Genomic DNA, 12,002 nt, shown 5'->3' on the forward strand with positions numbered 1-12,002 from the left:
GACAACAAGGTAAAGTTGAGGAGAAAGAGAGAAAAGTAAGAAGGAAAAGTTTCAGAATGTTACAGTCTTTGTGAGAATTTATCTTGGAGTTATCATTTGCAACATACATCACAGATAAAGTGCTAATGCCTTAAAATTAGTAGAAAAAAGATGAAAAGATTTAAACAGTTAAAAATGGGCAAAACAGGAGGAGATGATGAAGAGAAGTGCATTAATGGTTACAAATATGTGGGTTGATAGAAGAACTAAGAAGTGGTGTGAGATAAACCAGTAGGGTGACTATAGTTTACAATAATATATTTTAGTTTCCCAAATAGCTAGAAGAAAATGATTCAAATATTTGTAGCATAAAGAAAAGACAAATAGGCCAGGCACAGTGGCTCATGACCGTAATCCTAGCACGTTGGGAGACTGAGGCAGGCCAATTGCCTGAGCTCAGGAGTTTGCGACCAGCCTGGGCAACACAGTGAAAACCCATATCTACTAAAATACAAAAGAAATTAGCTAGGCATAGCAGTGTGCACTTGCAGTCCCAGCTACTTGGGAGGCTGAGGCAGTAGAACTGCTCAAACCTGGGAGGCAGAGGTTGCAATGAGCCGAGATTGCACCATTGAACCCCAGTCTGGGTGACAGACGGAGATGGCATTTCTACAAAAAAAAAAAAAAGAAAAAAAGACAAATATTTAAGGTAATGGATATGCCACATACATTGATCTTTACAAATTGTATGAATACAGTAAATTATCACATGTACCTTGAAACTATGTACATGTATTAAAAGATAAACTAAAAAAATGGGCAAGATATAAACAGACCATTTACATTATGATACAGAAAGAAAATGATTATTTCAAGTGCTGTTTGAACATAGTACTCCTTCTGAGTACCTTAAAATGAGAATATGTGTAAGAACAACTAACAATAACAAAATCTACCAAGAGATCTTTAACTTTACTTAGTATTATTATTGCAGTTAATGGTATTGCTGTAGTAAATTTTAATTTATTTTGTTTTTATTATAGGCAAAAGCAAATAAGTAAAATCATTTTGAGAAAAGAGATAAAATTATGCAATGAGAGAAGGTGTTAGATTTAAATTGAAACTGTCTTAATGTTGTCTGATATGGTTTGGCTGTGTCCCCACCCAAATCTCATCTTGAATTGTAGTTCCCATAATTCTCATGTGTTGTGGGAGAGACCAGTGGAAGATAATTGAATCATGGGGATGGTTCCCCCATACCGTTATCCTGTTAGTAATAAGTCTCCCGAGATCTGATGGTTTTACAACGGGAAGCCCCTTTCGCTTGTTTCTCATTCTCTTCCACCATGTAAGGACTGCCTTTTGTCTTCCACCGTGATTGTGAGGCCTCCCCAGCCATATGGAACTGTGAGTTCATTAAACCTGTTTTTCTTTATAATTACCCAGTCTTGGCTATGTCTTTATCAGCAGAGTGAAAACAACCTAATACAATGTAATTTCTCACTAAATGGATTTAGGACCCCTTTGAGAAATATTTGTTTCTATGTCTGGGCACAGAAAGTACAAGGTAAACATGATTTTTTTGTTTTTTGTTTTTTGTTTTTTGCACTGTGAAGGAAGTGATAAGTGAATGCCAAAAGTCCACAATCCAGAATGCAGCTTGAAGGGCTACCACCAGCCAAATTTTGAATGATTTGAATATCAAATTAATAATTAATATATTAAAATTTAACATCATGAATTTTTTAAAAACCAGTAGCCCATAGTAATATCAAAAAATAAAGGAACCTTTTTACAGAAATATTATGAGTGAAAATTATAAAATCTGTAAAAAGGAAAATTTTTACAAAAATACGAGAGAAAATTATAAAATCATGAGTTCCAAACATCCAGCCTAATACTTGATTCAGCTAAGGATCTTCAACAATTATTAAAACCATTGGCAAAAGCATTACTGGGAAACAAGATTTTCATAGTCTTAAAATGTCACTGCACAGATTCCTTGTTAATTACAAAGGTAAAGGGTCCCTGTCCAATGAAGAAATATTGTAATCATCGTCTTAAGCAAATGATCAAATGTAGCATTACCAATAATGGTACAAACTCATGTTACTTACTTTTTGTATGTGATGCAATGAGAAGTATGCATTACCTATGCAAAATCTTTGCCAAAAATATAGAACCTGAATCTAATCATGAGGAAACAGATAAATTAAGATTGTGAGACTTTCTTCAAGATTACTGACTTTGACTCTTCAAGAACGTTGATGTTTCTGAAAGGCAAAAAATGATTGGGAGATAGCCCTAGATGAAGTATGATTAAAGATATAAGATGATAAATATATGATCCTGTATGTATCTGGGTTTTAAAAACAATGTTATTAGAATAATGGGGTAGGTTGAACAAGAATTTTATTTTGGAAAATATTTTGTTTAAATAGTGTGTTGTTTATATTGATACTCTGGTTATACAGTAGAAAGTCATCTAATTTTTTTCTGTTTTAAAAATGTATGCTTAAGTATTTAGATGTAAATTTTCATAATGTCTGAACTTTGCCTTCAAATGGTTCACCAAAAGTGTAGACAGAGAGCCACGTATATAGGTAAACAGGCAGATAGACAGACTGATTGATTGATACATAGATAGATAGATAGATGGATGGATAGGTAGCTAAGTTGACATATAAATGAGAGAAATAAATTGTGATAAAATATTTTCTGATATAAAATTATTCTATAACTTTCCCCTATTATACCAATACCATTATTAAAAATGACCAGTCTCATTTTGGGAGGATGAGGCAGTAGTTCAAGACCAGTCTGGCCAACATTGTGAAACCCAGTCTCTACTAAAATTTCAAAAAAAATTAGCCAGGCATGATAGTGCGTGCCTGTAATCCCAGCTACTTGGGAGACTGAGGTAGGGGAATTGCTTCAACCAGGGAGATGGAGGTTGCAGTGAGCTGAGATTACGCCACTGCACTCCAGGCTGGGCAGCAGAGTGAGACTGTGTCTCAAAAAAAAAAAATTCTGTTTATTAAATATAGTGTTTATTGTACTAATGCTTCAACTTTTCATAGATTCAAAAATATTCAAGAAACTTTATTTTTCAACTTTTATTTTAGATTCAAGGGGTACATATAAAGTTTTGTTACATGGGTATACTGTGTGATGTTCAAGTTTGGGGCATAACTGATTGTGTCACACAGGTAGTGAGCATAGTACCCAACAGGTAGTTTTACTTTTTTTTTTTTTTTTTTTTTTTAAAGACAGAGTCTTGCTCAGTCACCCAGGATAGAGTACAGTGGCGTGATCTCAGCTCACTGCAACCTCTGCCTCCCGGGCTCAAGTGATTCTCCTGCCTCAGCCTCCCGAGTATCTAGGATTACAGGCGTGAACTGCCATGCCCAGCTAATTTTTGTATTTTTAGTAGAGGTGGGTTTTCGTCATGTTGGCCAGGCTGATCTCTTAACTCCTGACCTCAGGCGATCCACCCACCTCGGCCTCCCAAAACGCTGGGATTACAGGCATGAGCCCCTATGCCCAGCAGGTTTTACAACTTTTGTTTCCCTGTCTTCCATCACCCTCTAGCAGTCCCCAATATTTAGCTCTCACTAAGTGGGAACAGGCAGTATTCAGTTTTATGACTTTGTGTTAATGTGCTTAAGATGATGGCCTCCAGCTACATGGATGTTGCTGCAAAGGATATGATTTTGTTCTCTTTTATTGTTGCACGGTATTCTATCACTTATATGTACCACATTTTATTTATCCAACCCACTGTTGATAGGGGAATAGGTTGATTTCATGTCTTTTCTGTTGTGAATAATACTATGGTGAACATTCAAGTCCATGTGCCTTTTTGGTAGAACAATTTATTTTCTTTTGGATGTATACCAGGTCATGGGATGTTAGGTTGAATGGTAGTCTTAAGTTATTTGAGAAATCTCCAAACTGCTTTCCACAGTGGCTGTACTAATTTACATTCCCACTAACATCGTATAAGCGTTCCTTTTTCTCCATGACTTAACTGGCATCTGTTGTTCTTTGATTTTTTAATAACAATCATTGTGACTGGTGTGAGAGGGTATCATATTATGCAGAGATGTGCATATCTTCAATGGTTAGTGATGCTGAGCTTTTTTTTAAATGTCGTCTTCAGAGAAGTGTCTGTTCATGTCCTTCATCCACTTCTTAATGGGACTGTTTCAAAAAGCTGTTTAGAGTATAGCTTATCTAGGAATAAATCTAAAGAAAAATAACAAAACTATAATGAACGGCATTAAAGAAGATGCCAAAAAAAAAGGAGAAATATGATATGTCAGTAGATACGGAGTCTTCAGAGCATAAGGATCTCAGTTAATCACCAAAATTAAAACAAAATAATAATCTGATGAGCTATTATTAAAACAAAATAACCTATCATAAACTACGAAGAATATGGAACATCTGAAACTTTAGTATTCTGCTGATGGGAGTGTAAATCATTTTGGATAGTATGTAGTATTAACTAGTAGATTGGAGCTATGAAAGCTTCAATTCCACTCAAATATGCAAAGGAAGTACTCAAATATGTTAGAAGGGTGTAGTAGAATGTTTATGTATCGTTGTTTAATACAGAAAAAAACACATGTGTCTCCCAATTAGTAAATGGGCATAGAGTGTGACATATTTATATAATATACTGTGCAAGAGTGAAAGTGAATAAATTAAATCTTGCATTATCACAGGCAAGTCTTATTAATATATTCTTAAAAGAAGCACAGAGACTAATACATAAGTATGCCATTTGTGTGATGTTTTAAAATATGCAAAACAAGTCCTTAGATTATCTAAGGATATGAAAATATGAAATACATTATAAAATGTTCAGGGAAATAATACGATTTTAAAATAGTATTTTTCTCAGACAGTGAGGGTAAAGTCAGTGGCAAGAGGAACATCTACACAACAGACTTTCAATTGTTCCATCTTACTCTGTTTCTTAAACTGGGGGTGTTGTAACAGTTATTTTGGTTATGAATTGTTTAAATAAATTATAAATAAGCTTTAATTTTTCATCATAAAATTACTTCAGAAGGACACTTAGATGGAACTACATTGTACCTTCAGGTAGTATTTCTATTCCCATGAATGCCAATGCTATTGTACCCACAAAATCAGAACCTCATTTCCAGATGCCAAGAGGATACTTAATAGGGATCGCTGTAGTGTAGACTCCTCTGGGACACACCACAGCTAACTAAAATGAAATAATGCTGCAGGTTACCCAGACCCAAACAGGAAGCCCAATGCCTGGTCAGAATATATGTGTTACTTAAAATCTAACATGTATGTAGACTATTTTGAAGATCTGACACGTGAAATTACTCAAAAGAAAAAATGGCATTGCATTCACTCTTGAGATTGTGTGTATATCTAAAAGTGTTGCATATATGAAAATGTTGCAATCCCCTCCCCTCCCTTTCCCTCTTTTCCCTTTCCCTCTTCTCTCCTCGTCTCCCCTCCTTTCTCATTCCCTTCCTTCCCTTCCCTTCCCTCTCTTCGTTTTGGTCAGTTAAAACTCCAGCAATACTAACAGTTGCAATAGAGATCACTACGGGTCATTGGGATTTGCATACTGTGAAGTTAATTTCAGGATATTAGATCCAAAAGGTCAAAAATAGAATAAATTGATCCTTCTAAATTGGACAAAAGCATTGTAATTTGGATGAACTGGAGAATTGGACAATATAGTTAGTAGAAAGAAAATAATGCATCAATAAAGTCATTTATTAATTAGAGAAGAGTAAACAATGCTTAGATTGAAAATATACTTGAACCCCTGATATTTGGCGTGGAGAGGGAAGTGACATTGTTATCTTTGTGTAGTGATATAAGTGAGTTAATTTATTGAACAATTAAATGTTATTATCTAACATTCTTGATCTGTTGTGCTATTTTCCACCACTAGGAACCAAGACATTAGGAACCATATTTATCAGTGGCTGATAAATATGTTTAGGGATGAATTCAGATAAGCTTGACACACTGTGTTGTCAGATGCAGTGTTAACAAGAATAGTCAGTCTAAGAGAAGTCTTATTTTCTATCTCTTTGAACTACTGATTTCTGAGAGTTCTTTTATTCTCTATTTGTCTCATGAGTGTTATATGTTCTGAAGATGCGTAGTTAGGTGCTAAAACATCCCTACATAGTAGGTCTTCCTGGTAGTATGTACCTTTCATAAAAGTGAAAAATTCCTTTTGTTTCAATTAGTTTTTCTTTTTGCATTTAATTGCAATTCATCTTATATAAGTAAAACTACACCTACTCTAGTTGTGTTAGCATTTACCTACCTCCTCACTCATTCTCCCTTCAATATGTAGACAAAGAGATCATTTAAAGAAGCAAATCTTGTTATACCATCTCTTCTACACTCTGCTCATAAAAGTCTGTCTTTTTAGGCCGGGCGCGGTGGCTCAAGCCTGTAATCCCAGCACTTTGGGAGGCCGAGGCGGGTGGATCACGAGGTCAAGAGATCGAGACCATTCTGGTCAACATGGTGAAACCCCGTCTCTACTAATACAAAAAATTAGCTGGGCACAGTGGCGCGTGCCTGTAATCCCAGCTACTCAGGAGGCTGAGGCAGGAGAATTGCCTGAACCCAGGAGGCGGAGATTGCGGTGAGCCGAGATCGCGCCATTGCGCTCCAGCCTGGGTATCAAGAGCGAAACTCCGTCTCAAAAAAAAAAAAAAAAAAAAAAAAAAAAGTCTGTCTTTTTAAAAAATGATTACTATGAGCAGCTGATGACAGTGTCAGTGATAAAATACTCTTTTCCCCAAATGTATTGTATTGATCTTATTTCTAAACAATTGCAACAATTACTGTTGCATTTTAATATATTTCTAAGCTACAGATTCGCACAATTTTATTGCTTATTCTTTAACAGACATTGCGTTCTACATGTAAGCCAAGTGGGAAACTTTCCAGGTTGTACTGGTTTGCCCCCATATAGATGGACTCAGCTGCTTGGATCTCTTTCAAGAATAAGTTTGTAACAGTTTGGATTTCTTCATGCTGTCTTGGGTGTAATTTCTGTTTCTAACCTCTGTGGCACTATGCTATCCTGCATTTAAACAGCAGATGCAAGATAAACTCACAATATAGTGATTATAGAGATGAAACAATGTGCCTTTAATTTTGTCATTCTATTTGACCCCTTGGAGTTGTATTTATTTTTAAAAGTTAATATAATGAAACAGAGAGTAAAATGTGAGGTGTAAAATATTTAAGTTTTATAGGTGCAAATTTTACATGAAAATATGCACTATGTTTGCAGGGCGAGGTGGCATATGCCTATAATCCCAGCACTTTGGGAGGCTGAGGTGGGTGGATCACTTGAGGTCAGGAGTTCACGACTAACCTGGCCAAAATGGTGAAACACTATCTCTACAAAAATTAGCCAGGCGTGGTGGCTTGCACCTGTAATCCCATCTACTTGGGAGGCTGAGGCAGGAGAATTGCTGGAACCTGGGAGGCCGAGGTTGCAGTGAGCCAAGATGGTGCCATTATATTCCAGAGGGCAAGACTACCTCCCCCCCCAAAAAATATGCAATATTTCACTGAATAGTATCTTTAAAATAGAAATATATCCTTTTAAAATTGTTAATTGCTTTAAAATGAAAGAATAAAGACAATAATAAAATACTTCTAATTATATACTGATAGTTATTGTCAATGATTTTGCCATATAGAACAGGGAGGCTTTTTTTTTTTTTTTTTAAAGATCTACTCTGTGTTAAATACATTAGATATGCCACTAGACATGGAAATTATCACTCTCAGTGAAGAGTCTACTAGATATTATCTAGAGATTCTAGACTTTGGGCTTGATACTTTGACAGGATGTGACATTTTGGTTATCTTCCTTAGTGAGAAGGTGCTAAAGTGAAAGTGATGAAAGCATTTGTTCACCAGATGCTCAATTAATCAGATACATTGAGCTTTCTGCATTCTAGTCACATGGTAAGACTGCACTTTCCCACCCTCTTTAAAGCTAGATATGGCAGTGTGATTGGCTTTGGCCAGCAAGATGTGAGCAAAGGTGACGTACGCCATTTTCAGGTGGAAGCTGAAAGTATCGGTGCTTCCTGCTACATTGTCTTTCAGCTTCTGCAGTGAATGTTCATGCATGCACCAAGCTGAAGTGGCCGTTAGCCTGGGCCACTGAGTTCTATGGAGATGGAACACCCCACCAAAGCACCGGCCTGCTTTGAACATGTAGTATGAGCAAAAAGCAAAGTGTTGAGTAATTTCTTTAACTGTTGTTCATGCTATACAACCTAGCCTAACCTTATTGAGATCTGTCCATTGACTTTTACCTTTCAAATTGCTGAAGCATCACGTTAATCTGAATTCTACTGCTTTGTAAGTAACTCTTTGTTCTTCTACCATCTTGAGGTTTTAATGATTTTTCACTTCGAGTTGTGAAATTTTACCAATGTATAGGTGTGTGTGTTTGAGAGAGCGAAACTGTGTCATTGTGTCTAGGTCTAAATTCTCTTTTATTTTTTGTTTATCTTTCTTAATCAATGGTTACTGCAAGTGTGAAGACATACTTCTCTTCTCAGAAATTTAGATTTCTGTTATTTCTGTGAATGTTCTGTCCCTCACTGTTCTTTCCTTCTGGAAGTCTTACAGTCATTTCCATATCTATATTTTTGGGAATGTGTTCTAAAAGAAAACTTTGGCAGAATTTTTATCTCACGAGACTTAAATATTTTGGGTTTCTAAATAAGAACTGAGACTTTTCAAATTACTTCTTTTAATGTTTTTAATTTTTAAAATGCTAATAACTATTTTATGAGTGTATATTGATATGTATATATAGTTTGGTTATGTATACAGTATATATACATAAATGTGTAGTTTCTCGATGCTTACTGAAGTTATTAATTATCTGATGTTACAGGTTTTCATTTGATTCACATCTCAATTTTATTTTATTAGTTTCATTCCGTTCTTTTTTTAGTTTGTAAATTTCTTGCCTAGTGTCATCTTTTCCTCAATGTTTCATTTCTGCACTGTTTACAAACAAAAATAGCATATGCCCTCTTATCTTGAGATTATTCCTGGGTCTCTGTTTTCACACTCATTTGTTGTGGATGTCAATGTGCGATTCCCTTCGCTCTGTTGATGTGTCACCTTTTTTTTTTAGTTCCGCATTTTCCCTATATTCCTTAAAATTGCCATCAACCACTGATACTTGCCTGATTGTTAGAATTTTAAATATATAATTATTTTGTAATTTCAGTGGAGTATCTGGGGGAGACATAAAAACACTGTATGTGCCATCAGCAGGCTGAATAAGATGTATATTCTCCTTTTTAACTTTAAAATTGAAAATAATAATAATGTCATATTCCATGTAGTGGTAAGATGTATTCATTTATATGTTTATTTCTTTCACCCTGAGCTTAGATAATTATCTGACATATGTCAGAAAACAATGTGATAACTTGATTTCCCTACTACCAAGTAGCTATCTAGTTGTCTATTACCCACTCATTTGGGATGCCTTATCAGGGATTAAATGCTCTTGCAAAGTAAGATCTTTTATGGCACCAATAAACCACCAAATAACTAAAAATTATTAAAGGCTTATTGTATGTCAGCTACTGTCCTACTCATTTTGTCTTCTTTCTACTGACCAGTATGTCTATTCTTGCTGTCATAGCACACTTTTACTTATTATTGATTATTTTAAACAGCCATATGACTACTGTACATTTTTCTTTATCCAGATAATACACGACTCTTTCCTCAGTTGAGAATTATACATATATTCTTATGTATTATTCTGTTCTAAGTGATTCATTTGAAGCTTTTTGTATCACGGTTTAGATTTATTTTTAAAGACTTCCAAGTCCTAACTTGTAGGTTTTTAACTTTGGCTACAGATGTGAGAAAACATATGATTGGTATATATTTTTTCTTGCTTTCTTCCTTTTATTTTACTTTTTGGTGTTCAGGGTTGATATAACTTCATTGATTTTAATTATGTATGTTATTTTCTACCTACTCCATCTGGCAGAACTGAACTGTAAAATTGAAACCAGAAGGTTGCAAATCTCTGTTAGTTCATGAAACTTAATTGTCAGCGTTAGCTTTGTGACCAACCATTGTTATATGTGTTTTGTTATGGAGCCTCAAGAAGGCTTCAGAAACTTTGGCACAGCCCTTAGTCACAGTCAATCAATTATTCCACTTTGCAGGTGCTTGATTTTCTAGCATACAGCAATTGCACAGTAGGTTTGGAAGACAGGCAAACATGACCATGAATATTTGGAAGTTTATTTTTCTTTTGCTGTCACAGGCACATCTGTTAGATGGGAGTTTTGTTATATGCCTCTCAAAGATTGCTCAAATACATTTTGAATTGTGTCTCTTAAAAATATTTTGTTACACATGACTTATGGAGAAGCCATTAGCAGATATAAACATCCCCTTTGTTTTACACAGTAGACTTATTCTAATAATATCCTATCAAGTTAATTACCTGAAACACTAAAAATTATATTTTAAATTTATACTAAAATTGATTTGATGTTTGCTATATTCTGAAGATCTTTTCTTATTTAAAAGTACTATTTTAAGTAGTATCAGGAATAAATACATTTTGGAAAAAGTAGGTAAAGAAACTATACGCTTCACACCAGGACATTGGCTTCATTACTAGATGAAACTTGGGTAGGCAAATTATGTCAAATGGCATGATACCTCTGAATTCTCATGCTAATCTTAGGTGATTGACTCATAATTTTGATAAGATTGATAGGTAATATTCCTTTTACCTTTTTGAAGAGCTGAAATCTGTGGGCTGCAGTACAGCTTTGCAGGAAAAAACTGGCTTTTTCATGTATGATTCATAGAGAAAATGACCTTCTTAAAGGTAAATTTGTTGGTGAATGAACAAGTAAAAGGGTTCATTCCTTCGACATTTTCATACCTAACCATTGGCAATGCACAGGTTGGACCTCCTTTCTGTTGATAGCACTTGGAACAGGTGATTCTGCCTTGACTTCTACTAGCTGCCTTTGAGTTAGTAGTTGTTACTCACAGGAATCTGGGCTGTCAGGAAAACACAATTCTGTCCTTGCATTTCTTCTAAGGCAGAAAATCCTAGAAATTTTGCTTTTCATTGCAGTGCCCAGAGCCCTAAAGTCAAACTTGTTTGAGAGGTAAAAGCAATTCCATGGAGACGCAGAAGAGCATGGCTGTTCAGAGCGTGGATCTGTATGTAACTGGACTACTGGTGTCAGAGTCCAGCTCTGCTGCTTCCTGGCTGTGTGGTCTTGGAACATTGCTTCATCTTTCATTCCTTCAATTCCATCATCTGAAACAAAGGCTTCAAGCAGTTGTTTCCCCACAGCATAACTGACAAAATTAAAGGACCACTAGACACTAGATACTCCAGCGTCTAGAATACAGACTCTATGGTTTTAATGTAATCATTATCTCTAGTCTGACTTAAGGTGTAAGTTTTAAATTTGCCTGCCACATTCAACCTCTGCTTTGATTTTAATCCATGCTTTTATAACTTTCTGAGAGCTATCCTTGTAGGAGCCTAAATGATCAGCTGGTCCAGAGAGAGCCCTATGTTGGGTCTAGTGAACCAGGAAAATTGCTCCCTGCAAAAGCTGTAATTGATAGTCATTCTAGTCAGCTACTGTTGGATATATGAAAATGGAAGTTATAGACAGTTGGGAATCAAGTTGCCATGCCTGAAGAATGAGTTAGTCTAAGGGGAAAAGCTAAGTTGCAAAGTATGAGAAGGAATACAGAGGGAGAGGAGGGTGAGGGAGGCTGAGAGGAGGCTTGAATGGCTTGTTTCCTAACAAGGGCCTCTAGTGGCATATATGTTTCCTAAAATAGTATTGCAATCTTATAGTCTTTTTTGTTTGTTTTAACCAGCTTAAATCAGTTCTGTTGCTTGTAAGTCTCTGTGACCCTATTTTAGACAAAATACTTATGCAAAAATT

This window comes from Aotus nancymaae, unplaced genomic scaffold (assembly GCF_030222135.1).
Source record: "Aotus nancymaae isolate 86718 unplaced genomic scaffold, 86718_ANA_hifiasm-v0.15.2.pri h1tg000020l, whole genome shotgun sequence".
NCBI classification, from domain to species: domain Eukaryota; kingdom Metazoa; phylum Chordata; class Mammalia; order Primates; family Aotidae; genus Aotus; species Aotus nancymaae.